This window comes from Talpa europaea (assembly GCF_964194135.1).
Source record: "Talpa europaea genome assembly, chromosome: 13".
In the NCBI taxonomy this organism is placed as follows: Eukaryota; Metazoa; Chordata; class Mammalia; order Eulipotyphla; family Talpidae; genus Talpa; species Talpa europaea.
The window spans coordinates 32,814,958-32,836,603 of NC_140080.1; positions in this window are offsets into that span (position 1 = coordinate 32,814,958).

The window sequence follows — 21,646 nt, forward strand, 5'->3', positions numbered from 1 at the left end:
CTCAGTCCTAGGCTGTGAAATGGAAATGGCTCTTCAATAAGGAAGAGGGAAATTCTGGGACCTCAAGTTTCTCTGAACATAGATTGCCTTCCTGATCATGTAAGCCTATCAGAGTGCAAAAAGAGTCCCCTGTGCTGCTACTTGAAAAGGGATAATTCATTTGATGATTGTGCCTGTATTCAATACCTCAAGAGGTTTCAATAGCTTAATCGTGCATGTTAAAATAATTTAATGGGATTTTGTGCTTGACAAAGTGAAGTTAATTTAGTTACCTACTATTCCCTGTTGATTTTATTTCCTGGAGTGTCTAAGGTGAAGTAAAACATTTCAAAGCATCTCTATTCCTTTCCTTTTTCTATCCATTCCCCATTCCACGATGGAAAGAAACTGAATTGGCAGGGTTACTGATCTGTGTAAATGTCCAAGTTGCCATCTCCTGCCATAGGCAGGAGTAAAAACACAAGTGCCCCCTCTTGATTGCTCTGCTCAAGTTTCAGGCCCCAGTCCCATAATTATTAAGACATTGTTCAAAAGCAATGTTGAGTGGGCAACCTCAAGTATTGAGTGCTATGTCTGGCACCTATCTCCCTTTCAGGGTTAGAAGAAACTAGTGAAGTTTTGGATCACATCTCAGATTTTAATCAGGAAGACAAAACTCAGAGGAATAAATTTTGCAGGCCCCAAAGGGACACAAATAGGTGGCGCTGTGCCAAGGATTTCACACAAAGGAAAACAGCGTGGTATGAGCAACTAATTAAGAACTTAAAAGAATGACAATGACTCCTGTGAATCTTGTTACTTAATTAGGGCTTTACGAACAGCCCGTTAATGAACCTGTCAATATTCTTTTGGAAACAATTTCACTGAATTAGCAAGTCAACTATAATACTTAGAATGTCTACTTAATAACATCTTTCTCTTTACTGCTATTTAAGAATACTTTTAATGAGCCTCTGTGCTGGATCATATTTATCTGTCAATTTATTGTCCTAAGTCCTGGTTCAAAGGGGCCCTTATTTCCCAGTAAAGGCCCTTTAGGGTGTAAAAAATTTCTATACTGTTTAAGCATACTTAGTATTACCTACTACAATGGCATTAAAGTTTATCTTAGAATAGTTTGATTTACAGAAAAGTTAAGAGGCAAGCACAAAGAATTCCATGTTACCCAACCCAGTTTTTTCTAATAATCATGTCTTACATTAGCATAGTCAATCACAATTAATGGGCTGATACCAATACATATTATTAACTAAAGTTGATTTTCTTAGATTGGATTTTTCTTTTTTTTTTTTTTCTCCCCTCCCCTAGATTGGATTTTTCTGAGCGCAACAGATTTTGAGAGAAAGCACAGCGATAAAGTGCTATTCTCATCACATAAAATGATACATACTATCAACATGGCATAATTGTTTATATTAATCTTGGTCATCTGGGTGAGGTCTTACTTGCCAGGCTTCTCCACTGAAAAGTTACTTCCCCACCCCTACCAAATACTGTACTCTTGGGAATGAGGTCACTGTTCAGCCCACATTTAAGGAGAGGGACGTTGTGCTCTCTTTGAGGCTGGAATGTCTATATAAGCTACCTGAAATTATTGGGAAATGAATTGGTCTCAACCCTCGCTTACTTATTCAGTTTGTTTATAGCACTGGGATTCTGGGTATTTTTAATAATCCTATGACACTATTTTGTTCACTATTTCTTTGTACTGGGAGTACTTTCAGCTTGATTCTGTAATCTTTCACTACACTCATCATTGTAAAGTTGATCTAACTGCTGTAGCTTTTTGTTTTTTAAAGATTTATTTATTTATGCATACAAGAACCAGGGTACAGCCAAAAGTATGGTGGGTAGGACGGAGATGAGAGGATTCACCAGAGACAGTGGGGAGCAGAATGGGCAGAATGACTGAAATAAACTGCTGAGGAGGGCAGCAAGTACGACAGGAGAGGTCTGCTGCACCATGTGGGTCACCTGGCCAGGGATAGCTTCATAGTGCTGTTGCTTAACTCCTTGCATGACCAGGAAGGCCTCTCATTTTTTGTTTTTATTTTGTTTTGTTTTTTAGATTTATTTTTATTCATTTATACATACAAGAATGGGGGTATAGGCCAAAGGTGCAGAGGGTAAGAGGATTCACCAGAAGTGGGGGTAGAACAGGCAGATCTACTGAAATACACTGCTGAGGGGAACAGTGGGAGAGACAGGAGAGGTCTGTTGTGCCATGTGGGTTAACTCCCTGGCCTGGGATTGAACTCAGGCCACAGTGGCTGTCAGTGCCACTAGGGAGGCGCCTCTAATTGCTGTTGTTAAGCACTTCTCAATTTATGTCAATTTTAAATTTAGGCATATATATGTCCTGTCTTAGTTCTAGTCCCAGAGTCAACCATTTATCCAAGGCACCCTGGCTTCTTTTTTAAGAGAATGGTACACAGGAACCAAGAACTGGGCATTTAGACATGTTCTTGATACTAAGGTGCTGTTGCTCCTAAGCCCTGTCAGCTGATAGAAAAGTGACATGTGTGCGTACTGTGCCAACCAGGATCCTTAGGCTCATTGTCCCCTGCGGTCTAGAAACATTCCACGTCAAATATGCAATGTGTTTTATTCTCTGGTCTCTGTTTATTTCATCTAAAATAGCATCAGGCCTGTTGTCTTTCATAGTGGATGTTGTAGCCTTAGTGTGACTTATTTTTTTTTTTTTTTCAAAGATTTATTTTTATTTATTTATACAAGCACTGGGTACAGTCAGAAGCGCGGGAGGGTGAGAGAATTCACCAGAGTCAGAGCAGGGAGCAGAGCAGGCAGAAGGACCAAAGTACACTGCTGAGGGGAGCAGCTGGCTGCAGGGGAGGTCTGCGCGCCGTGTGGGACCCTCCTCCAGTGGCTGGGGAGCAGCCCGGAATCAAACCAGCGCTGCAGAGGCTGCAGGCAGTTTCGCAATCCAGCGCTCAACCGCTGCGCCACCGGGGAGGCCCAGCGTGACTTATTTTTGCTCTATGAGCTCATAATAGCTAGAGGGTGTGAATTTTGTAAGGGAGGAGCCAAATGCCAGCCCTGTTGTCCTAAAGAGTTGAGGAAGAGTGGAGATGCACTTACGGCACAGAACCTCTGAGATAGTATTTGGGCTTCACCAGTGTGGCAGATGGTAAAATATACTCTCCATCCCCTCCTTGTAATTCTGTAGAGGAGCACTGAGGTGGTTAAGTAAGGCAACAGCATGTTGGCCATCCCATCTAGTGATAGAGTAGATGTGAGGCAATGAACAGAAGGGGAGAAATGCAAAATAGAAAAGTTATGTCCCAGTCTATACAACTCCTACTCCCAGGTAGCACTTTACTACATACTGCTATGGGCTTTATTTTATATATATATATAATACAACAGCTGGGATATAGGCCAGAGGCACAGGAGGGTGAGAGGATGGGGAGCAGAACAGGCAAACAGACCAAAGACATTGCTGAGGGGAGCAACAGGCAAGACAGGAGAGGTCTGCTGCGCCTTGTAGGAATCTCCCTGGCTGGCTGGGAATCGAACCTGCACTGTGGAGGCTGCAGACAGCTTCACAGTGCTGTGTTCAACCCGCTGCACCACTGGGGAGGCCCTGGGCTTCTATTTCTTAACCTTGAATAGTAGGACCCAATCATGATTTGTTCTTCCAGATGACACTACATGTTTAATTTCTCAGAACCCTAGCGTCCTCATTTGTGCAATATCTCCAAAGCTAAGAGGTACTAACAACACCTATGCAAAATAATCATCTTGTCAAAAGATTGCTTATTTAACCCATACCCTTTTTATGAGTTTACAGCTAGATATTGGAGATAAGTGATAAAAAAGACAGTCTCTGCTCAGCGTAACATGATCTGTCAGGCCTTGCACGGTCTAGCCCTTAACTAACTCATCTTATCTTTCCTCAGATTCCCTTCTGGCCACTCTGATTTCTTACAGGCCCTGATAATCCTATTGCTACTAGGTCTCCTCACATGTTGTTAACCTTTCTGGTTCCAATTTCCTTCTGCTTCTTCTACTTTGAGATCTCAATTCAGAGAGCTTTTGGAGTTAAGTTACCTTTCCTGACTGACTGAGCACCCATTATATGTTACTATACGATATTTTACCACAGCTAAGTACAGGTGCCACTTAAAGAGTCCTTTGGAAAACATCTGACATCTATGTGTTGTAATGTACCCAAAATAGAGTAAGGCCATGGGCCTTAAAGTAATTTTAAGACATTTAAAAATTCCTCAAGAATTTACTTTTTTAAGAGGTCGGGAGTGACACTGGATTCCCTTTTTAGTTCTCTCTATATAGTAACTTATACATGTTAAATTAGGGAAAGTCCAATAGATACACTTTATCAATAAACTAATACATAAGAATACAGGTCATTCCTAGATTCATTCCAGACTACATCAAGAATATTTGCAATTAGTTGGTCTCAGTAAAAATTACATGCTAAAATGTTTTTTGTTTTTTTTTTTTTTTGTTTTTTTTTGCTAAAGTGCTGAGCCACATTCCTAACCTGTTAAAGTGTACCTTCCTTTCCAAAAGCCAGTAGAAGTTTAATATGGAAACCCTAGGAATTTAAAAGGTACTATACCAAAGGAAATTAGGCAAGAAAAGAAAATAGATGTATTTATGTATATGGGGAAAGAGGTAAAATTCACTGTTGGTGCTAAGTTTACTTGGAAATTACTAGGGGTGTCAACTGAAAATAGTTCATTTAAGTACCAGGTAATCAGTCTGAAGATAAACTAGGAAGAAAAATAAAGCTAGGGATAATTAAAGAGACATGCCTAAGTTGTACATGAAGAAAATGCCAAAATGATAGACACAAATGAAACCTTAAGTGGTGAGTGATACTGTATCCAGGAAATGACAATATAAAATTCAGTTCTAAAGGAAACTTTAGCAACTTTGAAGTTTCTAAAAATCTCAAACAATAGGATTATTTTTAGAACTAGAAAAATTGATTCTAACATTCATATGGAAAAATTAAGAATACACAATGTAAAGTTAAAGTCAAAGGAAGACTAGCCTTACCAGATAGGAAAACATCAAAGAAATGAAACAGGGAGGTAATGCATCTGAGAGGATTATTTCATGAATAGAAAAGACAAGAAAGGACAAAAATAATTTTTTTCTTTACATAGTCATGACTTTGCCTTCTAAGTTAAAAACAAAATGAATCCTTAAAAGGAATGGTAGGTTTTTTTTTTGTTTTTTTTTTTTAATTTTAATGAATGGCTAGATTTTAAATTTTTCTGTATAGGAAAATAGCATGAGCCATTCCCCACCCCCAACCTCCAGCAAAAAGCAAAAGCTGGTAAAAAATGTTTGCCAAGGGTTAATTTCCTTAATATGGTTTTTGTAAATCAAAAGTCAAAGCTAAATAATCCAATACATAGTTAAAAGATATGAGCAGTTAAAAGATGATGCTTAACCCCAGTTAAATAAAATCCATAGTTGAGGTTCCATTTCTAACAATCAGGTTGTCAGTTAGATTTTGGTAAGTTATTGGAGAAAGAGGAAATAAACCGTCATTTATTCAGTGTATGATAAAAAGATAGCATTAAGAATAGCATTCTAGTTTTTTTTTCCCCCAAAATTCATTTATTTATGCATACAAGAACTGGGGTACAGGCCAGAGGTGTGGGGGTGACAGGATTCACCAGAGACGGTGGGGAACAGAACGGGCAGACTGACTGAAATACACTGCTGAGGGGAGCAGTGGGCCAGTTAGGAGAGGTCTGCTGTGCCACGTGGGTCTCCTCCTTGGCCGGGAATCGAACTTACGCTTCAGTGGCTGTGGACAGCTTAATAGGCTGTGTCTTAACCCCTTGTGCCACCAGGGAGGCCTCAGCATTTTTTGTTTTTGTTTTTAACTTAAAAATGCATGTGCTCTGAAGCAATCCCAGTGCAGTCAAAAGAATGTTTGGTGACATGTGAAAAGTAAATGAAATCCCAATTTTAATGTTTTTTGGAACACAGTCATGCTCATTTATTGAGGGAATGTTTGTCACTGCTTTGCACTATAATTGCAGAGTATTTCTGATAGAATTTTTAGCCCTCTACAGAAATTTTGCTGGCTGATGCTCTAGAACAGTTGTATATAATAAAAGTTTCTGCAATGACAGATATGGCCTCTACTCTACTAGCTAAATGAAGGTAATAAGATCAAGATGGTGAATGTGGCTTATGGCTGTTGGATGTTGCAGCTCTAGAAAATGAGGGGTTTATTTTCAACTACACATGGTTTTACATGTGTAGAGTAATATGTATATAAATTTTTTAATATACCTTGAATAGTAGAAAACAGGAAATAACCTGTTGTCTATTGGAAAACTTTAAATATTGTACCAGCCAGACATTGGCATACTAGGCAGTTTTAGTGAAAGATAGCCAAAAAATTAAGTAAAATAAGAACAAAGCGGAACAGGCAGACAGACCAAAAGCACTGCTGAGGGGATCAGCGGGGGTGGGGGGGAACAGGAGAGGTGTACCACACCATATGGGAATCACCCTGGCCCAACCGGGAATCAAACCAGCGCTGCAGACAGTTTCACAGCACTGTGCTCAACCTGCTGCACCACTGGGGAGGCCCAAGTCTCAGCATTATGAAGCTACTAGTAGCCACTGTAGCACTAGTTCGATCCCGGGCCAGGAGCTAACCCACATGGCACAGCAGACCTCTGCTGTCTCGCCCGCTGCTCCCCTCAGCAGTGTATTTCAGTAGATCAGCCTATTCTGCTCCCCAATCTGTCTCTGGAAAATCCTCTCACCCCTGCCCCCCACTCCTCTGGCCTACACCCCAGTCTTGTGTGAATAAATAAAATAATCTTTTTTTAAAAAAAAGATAAAGTTTTGTTTCATGTATTGCTGGGTAATGAATCACCTTAACTTAGCAGTTCAAATAAGTATTAAAATTCCCTGGGTTGATTTGGCTTGGCTGGGTAGTCAGTTGTATGCCACATGGACTTGATTGCGGTTATAGCCACCAAGAAATTAAGTTTTTAAGTAGCTGTTGGTGCTTGTTGTCACCTGGGACCTTGGCTGGGGCTGTTAAATGAAGTACCTTGATTCTTTTGACGTGATCTTTACATAATAGTTGACAATCTCACAGTATGGCCACTGGGTTTCAAGTGGATAAAAGCAGATCTTCGAGTTATAGGGCTTTTCTGAATGCAGGTTAAGGGGACCTTGATTTCACTATTGAGAAAGAGTGGTAAAGAATTTGTCACCATCTTTAATTCATCATAAGAATGTACATATAAACCATGACTACAGATATAAAACGTTTATATAGGAGAAACTTAACCAACAGAAGGTAGCTTTATGTAGGGGAATAGAGATTGGGGGAAATTATTTGCTCTGTTCTTTGAATTTTATATGTATCACGTATTCAGAAGCTCCTTTTTAACCCGCATATGCCTGTGAAAGAGCTACTGGTTAGGTTGGGTTTTTTTGGTTTGTTTGTTTTTTAAGATTATTCATGCATACAAGAACTGGGGTATAGGCCAGATGTGCAGGAAGGTGAGAGTATTCACCAGAGACAGAGCAGGGAACAGAAAAGGCCACCTGACTGAAATACACTGCTGAGGGCAGCCGTGGGCGAGACAGAAGAGGTCTGCTGTGCTATGTGGGTATCTCCCTGGCTGGCCGGAATTGAACCCGTGCTGCAGAGGCTGTGGACAGCTTTACAGCGCTGCGCTCAACCACCTGTGCCGCCAGGGAGGCCCTGGTTAAGTTTTCTGTTAAGTCTATTACATAATGTAGTGGACTGCCAGTAGATTCTGAGACCAAAACTGCTGCATGCAATAATGTATAATGATCAAAAGCTCTGGTTTGGGACTTATATAGAAATGGGTTCAGGGCCTCCCTGGTGGCCTAGGGGTTAATTCTCAGTGCTGCCACCACTGTGACCTGAGTTCGATCTCTGGCCAAGGAGCTGACCTACATGGCACAAGAGACATCTCCTGTCTCACCTGCTGCTCCCCTTGGCAATGTATTTCAGTAGATCAGCTCTCATTAATGCATAATCAGCTGTTTATAGTGATTGATTTTGAAATATATGTCCTCAAGATATCTGCTTTAAAAAAATGTGGAGGGCCTCCCCGGTGGTGCAGCGGTTGAGCGCTGGGTTGCGAAGCTGCCCGCAGCCTCTGCAGCACCGGTTCAATCCCCGGCTGCTCCCCGGCCACTGGAGGAGGGTCCCACATGGCTCGCAGATCTCTCCTGCAGCCCGCTGCTCCCCTCAGCAGTGTGCTTCGGTCCTTCTGCCTGCTCTGCTCCCTGCTCTGGATCTGGTGAATTCTCTCACCCTCCCATGCTTCTGACTGTACCCAGTGCTTGTATAAATAAATAAAATAAAAATAAATCTTAAAAAAAAAAAACTAAAGAACTTAAGAAAAATTACCATTTAAAAAAATAATAATAATAAAATAAAAATGTGGAAAGTCCACATCAGCTGAAATCTAGACTGTATCTTGTTACTGAGCAGAAGTTTTTTTGTCTTGTGGCCTCATTCACCATTTCTAGTGCACACCACCCCCACTCGCAAGTAACCCAGATTCGAGTGAGCTCTTATCCATCTCAACTAGGCCCGTTTTGAGGCCTGACTTCTTGTCTCTCTCCTTCATCAGATCCAGTACCTTCAACAGCTTGTTGATTTGTCTTAGCTGTCCTTGTATCCCTACCCCCACTCTACATTGTTCGTTGTCTTTTGGCTGTTGGGCCATTAAGCAGATCTTTAATAAATATTTACTCAATTGAAAAAGCTTGACTTTTCTTCTCCACACGATCAGCAGATGGCATTACAGTCTTATACAAAAGTACGGGTAAGTGCATATCTGAACTAAGATGCATTCATGGTTGTCTCTAAGGAGCTGAGCTTTTTGTTTTCATTTAAGATCTGGGAACAACATTAAGGGAAATTTTAGCCAAGATGAACTGGAGTAATATTCACAGAGTAGAAAGCAGATCAGTGGAAGGAAGACTGAATTGAAGAACTAGCACCCCAAAATTTCATTCTAAAGCTAATTATGTAATGGACTTAAACTGTAACAGGGTGGTCCCCAGGAAAGGGGGAAGTTCCAGGTTCCCTGCCCCACCCAAGGGAGGGTGGAGCTGAGCAGGAAGAGAAGAAGCTGCAGAAGAGACTGAGGAAGGAAGCAGGATGGAGCCAGGAGACCTGGAGGAGGCACATGGAGCCTAGAGACACGTGAAGAAACTGCGCTTGTCTTTTGGTCGTAGACTGGGTGACACAGATGTGGGTGAGACCCATGGGGAGGTGACAATGGCAGCTTTTATCTTGATGTTGATTTTGCTCTTTTCCTTCCGGGCTTGTCCAGTTGTTTGTGACCCTTTTCTGTGGGTCCCCACTGGAAGATGCTTTAGACTTGTAGCGGGGTTTGGGCTGCCCCTCTCTCTGTCCTATAACAAAACCACACCCTTAGGAGTCCCAGCCCTTGAATTCTACCGAACGCCTTTCCAAAACCTGGAAAATCCTACACACATGCAGATTCGGGATTGCAATTCCAGTTTTTCACAGGAGATAAAATTTTCCTTCCTGCAACTCCAGCCCTCTGGATGAATTAGTCAGAAAAATCAAGTCACCTAATTTCCAATTCGTCAACCACACCTAATGAAACCTCAGCACCCTCCTCTCCACACCTCATAAAAGCATGTCTACTTTATTTGGATCCCATCCTATTAGGTATGTACATTATGATCCCTTTCCTTTTTTATTTCAGTCCTTTCCCAAAATGCCCTATCTACCAACATTAATTGTGCACAATTACCTTCCTCAAACCTGCTTTCTGTATAGCCAAATCGTCTAAAAATTGGGCAGTTTCCATCTTCCTTTTGTCCATACACTGACTTCCTCTCCCACTTGACTACAAGCAACCATGTTGCTAAGCCTTGCACATGCTTTTAGTCAGTCTTGACCTCTTGATACAATTTGACCCTGCTGATCAAGGCAGCACAGTTTAATGTCTCCCCCTCTTCATAATTGAAAGGTCCATGCAGCAGCCGGGAATGCAAAAGCCTACCCTGAAGCCCACCTGGGGGGCAGGAATGCGGATACCTGCCTGGAGGACTCAGACAATGAGCCTCCAAAGAACCTCTACCTGCCCTACAAACTTTTCCTGCAGTATGAGCCCAACTACCCACCTGACCTCTCCTCACCCTATAAAACCCTGCTTCCCCCTAACAACGTGCGCGACTCCACTGACCCCCGCCTTGGGTCTGTGAGGTCCGTCTGGGGCGCAATAAACTTTCCCTCCCTTTGAGAAATGTAGCCTGGCTCTCCTTTTCTTTACCGTGCTGAACCTTTCAATAATGTATGCGTATACCTAGAACTTTTTTTGCTCCCCTGGCTTGTGTACGCACTTGGTCACCTATGCCATTCACTTCTGCCTGGTGATTTCTTCAAGGTTTGGTTCTAAGGCCTGTTTTAACCATACTATCTCCAGGTCACCTTTCAACTCCCCTTGCTTCTTTTAGGTCATTAACAAATTTGTCACTAATATGCACTGTTTCTCAGTATCACTCCTAACTAAAAGGATGTCAGAGTGAACTTACCTTACTCTTTCCCCAGCTGATCCTCTTCCAGTACTCCTTATCTTAATAGCATTGCTAACAGAGTTGTCATTAGTCCTCGAGACTTATCTTCCAATCAAACTAACAAGATTTGCTTCTTGTCCTAAATGATTTCTTCAATTTTCTACTGGTTTCTAGCCTAATCCATCTTTATCCCCTCCAGTATCTTTCACAGTAGAGCTAGAATGATTTTTTTAATGCAAATTAAATCTGATTCAGCACAGTAAAATTGGAATGCTGTTAATCGGGACTTGCATTAAATAATTCACTCAGACTTCAGGTGACTGCCGGTCTGTCCCTCTGCATTTGTCCACCTCAGTGTTCGCACATGTTAGCACATGTTAGTTCTTTTGCTCTTCAGCAATCTGTATCGGTCTCGAGCGTTTTACGTTCAAATTCACCAAATGGCGTTCTTCTCGGTGGCATGAGCTTGCTATCTGCCACCTCAAGGACACTCCTGCACGGAATATCTGAGCGTGAAAACCAGCCGAAATGCTACCTCATTACCCTTTCCTAGCGCCTCTGACCAGTCCCGGCCAATAATCAGAAAGTAACTTGAAAGGATGGTTAGCAGGTCAGGGTGTTAGGGGGAAATGATGTCCTGAGTTAATCCCATACAGGCTTTGTGGACTCCACCCCCACTCCAGACTAAAGCCATCAAGACATTGGGAAAGACAAAACCCGTCACCACCAAAGGGAGGGTGGCTGGGACCTGAGGGTAGAGTTGGGCAGCCAGGTTGGATATAAAAACCAAACACGTGGGCCTTGGGGTCTCTCTCTGGCTCGCAATCGCTCGCCTCCTGGCTTCACCGCTCCTTGCTGGTGGCCAACTCTGAGAGCGCCATTTTGGGATTCCTGATCGGCGGATTGAGTAGGACTCAAGCTAGGGTTATTAGGCAGTTTTAGGGATAGTGCAGGAGGGGACCTCTGAAAAATTTAGGGAGGCTTCAGAGATAAGGACAAGCAAGGGAAAGTAACCCATTCCATTAGGAAAAACAAACATGCCAGGACCAAGGACAACATTGTTAATGCTGGTCCTGGTTTCCTTCAGGTGGTAAAGGGAGGCGGAGATTGGAGAAATGGAGAGTGGTTTAATTTATGGTCACATTGGAAGGGCAGCTGTTTAACTTCAATGCAGGGATGCCCATCCAGAAGACTGGGCCATAAATTTAAAGATGCAACAAATGGGGAAAGAGAAAGCTGTTAGATAAGGAATGTGAAGATCCCCACTCAGTAGCAAATTAAGTGAGACAGCCGAGAACTAACCAATCACAAAGAGACTGGGGCAGCTTTAGAATAATGAGGGGAAAAAAGGTTATATATTCCCTGAGACACGACTCTACTTTGGCTTCCTTGCCCCTCCCAGGCCTGGTTCCCTGGCCTGGGAGTCCCACTTTATTTCTGCTCTTTTCCTCCTCAATAAACTTTTTCTTTCTATAAACGAACCTGCGAAGTTCCTGCTGCGGCTTCGTGAGACACCAACCCTTGGGGGGTCTAGTGGCTGGGACTCAGCGCTCCCCTGCAGCCTGAGATCCGTTCCTGGCTGGGAGACTAGACCTGACAATTTCGGTATCACTTTGTCTCCCACTTTTCTCCCAGAGCTGTACATTTCCTCATTTCCCCTTCCCTTGTAAATAAACCTTTTATTAACCTTTCACGTGTGCCTGCAGTAGAGCATTGATAAGTCCTTTTAAGTGCACGGGTGAGGACCCACAGTCAGGCACCCCGTTTTGTATCGGGGTTGCTCTACAACAAGGTCTGGGGGGTTCTGCCGACTGGCTTCTTAATGCATTACCCTACTCAAGTTTTGTACCGTGCAATTTAGAGGTTGGCTACAGCGTTTCTGAGGAACGGGACTCGAACTCGTAGGCTGTGGCTGTCTCTCCATTTCCCGCCACGAGCGGGCCCCGGGATGAGAGAACAACGACCGCCGCCGTGGGCGCGAGCGTTGTGCGCGCGCTGGGGAGGGGGAGGGGCCTGCCTCGCGCAGAAACGGGACCCGAGGGGGCGGGGGGAGCGAGTTCTCTCGCGAGAGTGGGTTTGTTCTTGGGCTGCCGCCACCGCTGCCACCTCTTAACAGCGCCGTTGCTGCGGGGGATTGTGGGAGCCTCCGCGTCCCCCTCGCTAGGAGAGAGGTACCTCTCCTTTCCCCTCTCCCTTTCCTTAAGGTAGGCGTGAAGCGGGTAAGAGTCGGGGTGGGGTGGCCGGGGCTCTCTGCGTCCGCCGGGAGGAGGCAGCGACGGCGACAGGGGCCGTGGGGAGCCGGCGGCGCGCCTTTCTTGCTCGCTCCCGCTCGTCTGCTCTGCCTCCCTCCGCGCTGCGTATGTGAGCCGCCTGATCGGCGGCCGCCATGTTAGGAGCGCAGTGGCGGCGCAACCAGCCTCCTCGGGCGGCGGAGGTGAGCGGCCCCGGAGGGAGACACGCGAGCAGCAAGGGCCCCGGGTGAGGCGGGAGAGTCTGGGGGCGCGGAGGGCGGGCGATCGACCGAGCTTCCCGCGTCTTGGGCTTTCTGTGGGCGGGGGCGGGACGACGAGCCCGTTACACGCGGACTGTAGCGCTGAGGAAAGGCGGAGCGCTCGAGGCCTGAGGGACCGGCTGCCCACTGGGGCCTTGCCGTTTGGGGAACAGAGTTAAGCTAGCAAAGCCCTCGGATAGTGCCGGCCCAAGGTAGTTTTTTCCCCTGTGCGCCTGGAAATGTGCCCCAAAATGGAGGATTTCGCAGACTCTGAAAAGCGTATCCGTTTGACCAAGGGTTTTTTCTTTTCTTGGTGTCCTGGCCTTCGCCCGGCTCCTCACCCCCCCACCCCCGCTTCATCGCGCCCCCTGAGACGCCCCTGTCCCCCGCCCACACACATGCGCGCGCGATTTTAGCCGGACCTCAAACAATTCCTCCCCGCCCCCCATCGCGTAAAAATGGCCGAAAAATGAAACGTTAACGCTTGTTTTTCGTATTGCGTCGTGGATAAAGCCTTCTGCAGTACGCCGCAAAGCAGGCGATTTGTTCTTGTGTCAAGAGTTATTTCACGTTTCTTTTCTTTTTATTAAAATATTGCCACTCTTAAGTTCCTCTGGAGAGGATCTTATGGTTGGGACCTTCCGGTTTCCAGACAAAGGGTTTGGAGTACCACGGTGTAGTCGCCCCATCGCTGTTCTTTTCATGCGAGCCCTGTGCCTTGTTTTGTGTTCTGCCAGGGCTTTTCGCATTTACCGTGGAGGAATATCGCCGCGTGTTTTCTGCTCTGTGCCCCTTTTGTGTGGAATATTCCTGTTGGATCGGTTTCAGTTTTCCAGCTAGATATTTCTAGAACGGTTATGGCGATACCGAAATTTCTAGTCTTTAACGCGCGCTAGAATGAGAATCGCAGGTTTCACAGGTCGCAGTCACGAGATTTTATGTTGATAACTGCTTTTTACGTGTTAAATAAAGCGTGGTTTAAGATGAAACCTGTAAAAACCATTTTCTCCCAGGTAAACATTTAGCCATATAAGCAAATTATTTTTTGGCTGTTTTCATACAAGTTCAAAATAAAATTTGCTTTTAAAAACTCAGTGGCTCAGTCATTTACCCAGCGTGTTGGCATAATTTTTCAACATCAATATTTTTAGAAATCAAGAAAGCGGGGACGGTGGTGTTGCAAAAACCCTCTGTGTATGTCTTTTCCATTTGACTAGAATGTTTTGGCAAACTTGACATTAAACACGATTGAAGTACTACTTGAAGATGCTTCTGGTTGGTTATGTAATATTTGGAAGAGAGCTCCCGAGCCAGAAAATGTTTGTGTTGAAATGCTTAAAATTTATGTTTCTTCCTTTGCACTTAACATTATATGTTTATGTGTTTGTTTTACCCAGAAAGGAAGTTTTTGCTTTATCATCTTCACATATCTCCTTTTGGGCTATGTGTCCATTGCCTTGCTTTTCCATAGCATTTTGAACTAATTCGGAATGACTGCGCTACCCTTCTGAACATCGAATATGTTGAAGGAATTTTTCCACATACAAATTTTATTAATCCGTGTTGGAAAGTATAAATCATAAATATTAAAAGTCAGTGATAACTAAGCAAATTTTAACATTTGGGGAATGTAAGGGAAATGCCTTACATAATTTTTAAAATAAAATACAGTTCAAATTCTTAATGTTAGAGGAGAGAAAATTAAAGCCCAAGGGGTGGTGATTTTATAGTTAATCTGGCAATGCTGCTGGTGTGTTCCAGAACGTTTACATTTTGTTTGGGCACTTGATTCAGATTCTTATTATAATAAATAGTCTTAAAAGTGGGAGACTTACTTAAAAGACATTTATCCTAAGGGAGGGAATATTGTGTCAAAGATGAATGTATATAAATTTTAATCACGGTTATTCAGCATATTAAAAATCTAAAAGATGCAACATTTGAGGATCTAATTACAGTGTGCCCATCAAATGAAAACCTGTACAGCTTTTAAGATAGTGCTTTAGGAAGAGAGAAGCTATGGGGAAATGATGGCAATGGAAATAAAAGTATTATTTGGAAAGGAGATGTAATAAAACTGCTGATGCCAAATTTGACGACGTTTTTATTTTTAAAGGAACATGTAAATAAACATAAAAATAGAGATACACGGGAAAACGTTACCTCTGAGTGTTGGCTTTATGGGCGATTGTGTGTCTTCACCTTAGTTTTTCTGTAATTTCCACAAGAAACTGTATTCACTTTTGTAATAAAGAGGGAGAAGTGAAACATTTTTTGTACATGCTGAACTGCTTAAGAGACCAGAATCTTGTGTTTTGGTTTTTAGGATCTCATGTATGTTTAAGGTGAATTGAAATAGATGTGGGCCAGCTTCTTGTAGTGCAGAGTATTCAAAAGTGACAAAAAGGTAGTGCTTGTGTAGACAAACATAGGGCTCTAAAGTCATTGTTATGTAAAATAATACTTTGCCACTTAGAGTAGCAGTAATTAGATTACAATATGAACTATGCTGTTAATTATTTTAAGAATAATCAAAACTGAAGAATTGGGGTTATGGTTTCTTAGAATTACATTGAAACTGTCCCACACTTAGTACAGCAGATTCTGTACAGTACCTGACTGACTTCAATGTTTGGGGTGGGCAAATGCTAGGTTCATGGGAGGAGGGATATGTAGATGGGTAGACAGCACAGTTTTGTAATTTTGAATATACATCCTTACTATCTACTTGGACCTTCTTATTGAATCATTAGGAAAAGATTCTGAAATTCTTGAATTCAAATTTTATGTAGATAAGTTTGATAACAGCAGAGAGAAAAAATGAGAATTATAGATCTGTAGCCTTTAAAAGATTTTAAAATTTCAATACAATTTTTGACTTATTGCTGGTCTTATCTGTTACAAGTTTAAACATAAACTTACAAAGTTTCTGTGCTGTGCTGTCTTTCCTGATCTAAATATAACTCATTACTGTGGCAGGCCCTGATGTGATGCAGCTTCGTTATAATTTTCCAGTTGTAGATCAAGCTCTAATGTTTTCCTATATAAGTGAGGCTCAAACCTCTTTGATATTAAACAATTACGTGTATGAAGTAACAGTGAAAGCTTAGGTTAAACTTCCATTTAAAATCATTCTAGGTTCAAATCTTCAACTTAAACTTTAAAAATACTGTTCCAAAGTTTAAAGCTTATCTTCTATAAAATAATTTGTTTTTTCTGGAAAGTTTTTAAAATGGCGATTTCTGACATCCTCTTTGATCTTGAGCCAATTGCCTGTAATTGTTACTGCCAGTTTTTAGGCAAAAATAGGTTGGTAGAAAAAGAGGGTATCCATGAGGGTGTGGCAGTTGCCCCAGCTACTCCTGTTGGCTATCCTTCTGATAAGAAACGCAAAGTGAAAAAATTAAAATGACTACGACTATGATAGGTGTTATCTATTGGCAGACAGTAAACAAATGCAGGAAGTATGGAAGATAATCAATTGATACAGGGTCTAAATAGGATCTCAGATTTGCTGATAAAGATACACAACTCTGTGATGATCGGTATGGTTACTCTTTCCCTTTTATGGGGATTAATAGGCTTTTATATATATATATATATATATCTTCCTTTTCTGTGGTAACTATATAATAGAATTTATACCATCTGTGAAAATTTAAGAACAAGCGTTTGAGTGCCTGTTTCCTACAGTAGATAGAAAAGTGATATCAAAGGAATACATACATTTGCACTTAAAATATTCTTGCTGTGAGATGTGAAACCAGAACAGTTGTAATGCTTGTGTGTTCTTGTGCGGGACATGATTTTCTGGAAAAGCACCATAGAGGAGGGAATTTTGCACTTAAGCATCAGGAGACATTTAAAAAAATATTCATAGCAGCAGTCTTAGTAATAAGAAATTGAGAACACCCTAAATGTTCAGCTGTAGAATAGTAGCTATCTTATATGCACTGAAAGTATAGCTTTAACTCATGTTTTAAAAAACACAAACAATATAGCTTAAGTCAATTTGTATAAAATAGAGAAATGTAATATTAATACATTTTTTAAAGATTTATTTATTTATTTATACAAGCACTGGGTACAGTCAGAAGCACAGGAGGGTGAGAATTCACCAGAGCCAGAGCGGGGAGCAGAGCAGGCAGAAGGACCAAAGTACACTGCTGAGGGGAGCAGCGGGCAGCAGGAGAGGTCTGCGCTCCTTGTGGGACCCTCCTCCGGTGGCCCGGGAGCAGCCTGGGATCGAATTGGAGCTGCAGAGGCTGTGGGCAGCTTCGCAATCCAGCGCTCAACCGCTGCGCCACCAGGGAGGCCCAATATTAATACATTTTTAAGGCCATATTTAAGTGGAAATTCTAATAAGAGACTTAAGAAGGGGAGAGGGAGATTCGTTGGAAAATTGGCAGGTAGAAGGCATCTGAGGTCTTATTAATGCTCTGTTTCTGAACTTGGATGTTTGCATATACAGGCTTGTATAACACATGATGTAAATGCAGTAGTATTGGTCCCTGAGAATTACTAGGTTAACATTAAGTCAATTATTTTGCTAATGATTGTATTTGCTCTAGTATTGAGATTCTGCCTTTTTCAAAAGGCCCAAAGGAAATAGGGCTAGAGAAGTACTCAACCATTGTGAAAGGTTTTGGAAACCATATTGGGGATTTAATATGGTAAGTAGTAGGGAGTAGAATGTTTTTAAGCAGTGGTGTATAACATTATGAGAAATGTAGTAAGTTACTTATAATGAAAACTGAACATGGATGCAAGGAGGCCAGCTGAAAGGCAGGAGGAAAGAAGGTAAGAACGTCATTCTGAAGGATAAAGTAATTTAAAGATAGGTTGGAAATAGAGAATGAAGAAGGAAGAGGTTTAATTTGCCCATTTTCATTGGAATCAACTTGTTTGGTCTCATTTATGTAGACTACTGTCTAAATCTGGTATTTCAAAACTGAGTTGTGGTTCAGTAACAAAGTCCAAATTTGAATTCCTGCTTTGAATAAATAGATGGAACATTAAAGTTGATTTATGAAATAGGGAATACAGTACAAGTGGAAAGTTTATAAGCTCTTTATTTGTATTCTCGGTCAGTTTTTTAACTCACTTTTTCTCATTGGTTGTGAGGATAAGATTACATAACAGTGGATGCTGACTTTGTACCGGGCACTATTTTGTTTTATTTGAACTAACTTATTAAATCTTTACTGCTTTATGAAAGGTGTTTTTTATTCCTATGTGAAGAAACATGCTAATTTGCTCAAGGTCACACAACTGTTTTGTAGTAGAATCAGGAGGATTTAATGAAGGCATTTGTGCTCCCAAAACATTACACCAAATTAAAGCATTTTTAATAGTTGTTGGAATGTTATGGAGGCCAAGAAAGGAGAATATAAAGTGAGTAGAGAGAAAAAAAAATTTTTTTAAAGATTTATGCATACAAGAACTGGGATACAGGCCAGAGGATTCACCAGAGACAGAGTGGGGAGAACAGGCAGATTGACCGAAATCTGAGGGGAGCAGGGGGTGAGTCAGGAGAGGCCTGCTGCGCCATGTGGGTTGCTCCCTGGCAGGCCAGGGGATCAAACTCGTGCTAAGGAGGCTGCGGACAGCTTCATAGGTTATGTCTTAACCCCCAGTAGAGAGAAATCTTAAGGGTGCAGAACAGTCCTAGAAAATCACTAATTTTGCTTTTGAGATGGGAATAATCAAAGTCTGTGTCATAGATCAAATCGAGAGTTACAAATTTGTCAAGTAAATGAAGTGACTAGTGTGAGTTTACTTAATGAGTTTCTGGATTGCTTTAATCTGAAATTTTTTAATGTCTTGTTGAAAGTAATTGGGGAAAAATTTAAATCTAGGAAGAAGAAAACGTTCAGAGTTTGAGTAGGAATGAATCCCCTTCTTATTAACATAATTTTCTGTTTAAGCAGCTGAAGGATTCTGCAACACTGTTATTATCATTAGCCCTAAGGATCAAGATGTGGGCCAGAAGCCTATAAAACGAATTAAGGGAAATAGTCTCAAAGCCCATTAAAATTTTTTAGTATTTTTCAGCTTTCTGTTGCGTGGTGAGGTGCATACTGACTTATATACAAAGCTGAAATTAATAGAGCTGGGACTTTGTCTCCTAAGGGGTTTACTATTTAAATTAATTAGTAGGGTGTTTTTTTTTTTTTTTAAGCTTTTAAGTCATTTAAAGGTATGCCATAATGGCACATGAAAAACACAGATTAACATTTTATAGTGGATCAAATTCTGTATAAAAAATTGAATAGCTTCTCAGATCATTAAAAACAAACCCTTAAATAAGTTTCAAAATAACATTGAGAAAAGATAGTGACATTAAAATGAAAGTTTGCTAACACTTAAACTTAATAAATGAGAAGTTTAAATGAGCAGTTCACCTACCTCTAGGGTCAGGTGCTTGTTTTGGAAGTTCTTACCACAAGAATTAATGCATTTGTGTGACTGATGGCAAAAATTAAGTTGCTTCCTCTCCAAAAGAGCTTCCTTGAAATTACTAATGAATTCTCCCTACCATATATCAATGACATGGTTAGGACCTCTTTACTATTTTGACATTGCTGGTTGCTGCTATAAACATATTTGGCATGTTTTTGCATTGTAATTTAAGTCACATGGATGCTTGACCTTGACATAGAACATTTGGGAAAATGGGGAAAATTCCACTATTTTGTGCTTCTTAACTTGGAAAGGGGAGATAGAATAAAAATTATAGTTGTTGACTAAGTTTTTGTGAGATTAAAGGATTAAAATGTGAATGGGTGTTCCGAGTATTTCTATAAGCTTTTATGGTTACCATTTTAAAACTGATTGTTTTAAAAGCATTACACAGGGCCTCCCCGGTGGCGCAGCGGTTGAGCGCTGGGTTGCGAAGCTGCCCGCGGCCTCTGCGGCGCCGGTTCAATCCCCGGCTGCTCCCCGGCCACCGGAGGAGGGTCCCACATGGCACGCAGACCTCTCCTGCCGCCCGCTGCTCCCCTCAGCAGTGTACTTTGGTCCTTCTGCCTGCTCTGCTCCCCGCTTGCCTTCTGACTGTACCCATTGCATGTGTAAACAAAACAAACAAACAAATAAATGAATAAATGGATAAAACATGCCTCTAAAAAAAAAAGAAAGAAAGAAAAAAGCATTGCACAAATTCAGAACATAAAGATCTACTTGGTGGTAGGATATAACTTTAAAACATGTTTTAAACGTTGCATTTGAAAGCTTACTCTCCCCCCCCCCCCCCCCAGGCACACAGTATCTTTTAAAGAGCTAACATCTACTTAAGCTCAATTTAGTGGTCCTGCTAAATAACTGTGAGAAAAGGACTAAAGGCTGGAAGGGAAAAATCTTTATTTTAAATAAGACAATCAAGATATAGAACAGCCATTTATAGAACAGCCATTTATATGCTGCAGTTTTCTGTGAACTTTTTGAGTGTGTTAAACTTTCAATAGTTTAGTATTACACTTTGGAGTACATAAACCCACAAAAGAATCTTCGTGCAATGCAGAGGGTTGAGTATCATTAACTTAAAGTTAGCATTATATACAGGAAATAATTGTTCAGCTGTTAAGCATGAAGCCAGCTAGTAGCATTTGCCAAATTGTGTTGTGAGCTAGGTTTAAATTCTGGGTTAATTATTTAGAACTATCTATAGAAATTAGTTTTAAGCATGATCATTAAGGATTTGAATGTCAGGTTAGTAAATGGTGTTTGTGAATTATAATTTGGCGTTTGTGAAATACAATTATGGATGTTCTTGTTTTTAATGTCCCTGATTTGGGTTAGAGATACTTCAAGGCACTGCATTGATGAGCAAAGTGAATTTTGACATTGCCTTCTAAATTAGTTATCTCAAAGGAACTGTTTTCAAACTATTAACATCTATAATTTTCTATGAAAATTCAATTTCATAATTATGGGAAAAACATACTGTTAAAGAAACAGCTCTTTTTTAAATGTAATTAATTAAATGACCATTGTTTGACTTCTGTCTTGCTTAAATGAATCCTTTAAAGTGGCTTGTTTGTCTTGTGTTCACCATTGATCAAAGATACTAAGGAAACTGTTTTCATAAATGCTTTTTCAACAGGGCTGTAATGTCTGGTTTTTCTTTGTTCTAATAAAAAAAATTTTAAAGTTGTGTTTCAATAAAAACTGATTTAAGTTTGTTTTCTATAATGTCCTGTGTGGGACTGATTTTAAGTGGAAACTCAAGTCACAAAAATATTAATATTACTACAAAATTATAAGTTGTCATGGGATTTACATTGTCTTGCCATTTTCTTACATTCTTTTTTTGTTTTGTCTTAAGGTTATCTTTTACCTTTACCGCTCTTAACCTTTCCTTTTTACAGATCCATCATTATCATATACACTCCAAAGAAAAGTAATTGAGATGGCTATAATCCAAGAATTATTCCCTTAAAATATGATCAATTAAAAATTTTACACATGATCAAATTAACATAATTTCCCTGGGAGGGAGAAAAAGATTCTTTTAAAAGACTGGCTTTACATAATACAAATAAAATACAAAGCTTTGACTATAACTTGATGGGCAAAGCTGCAGTT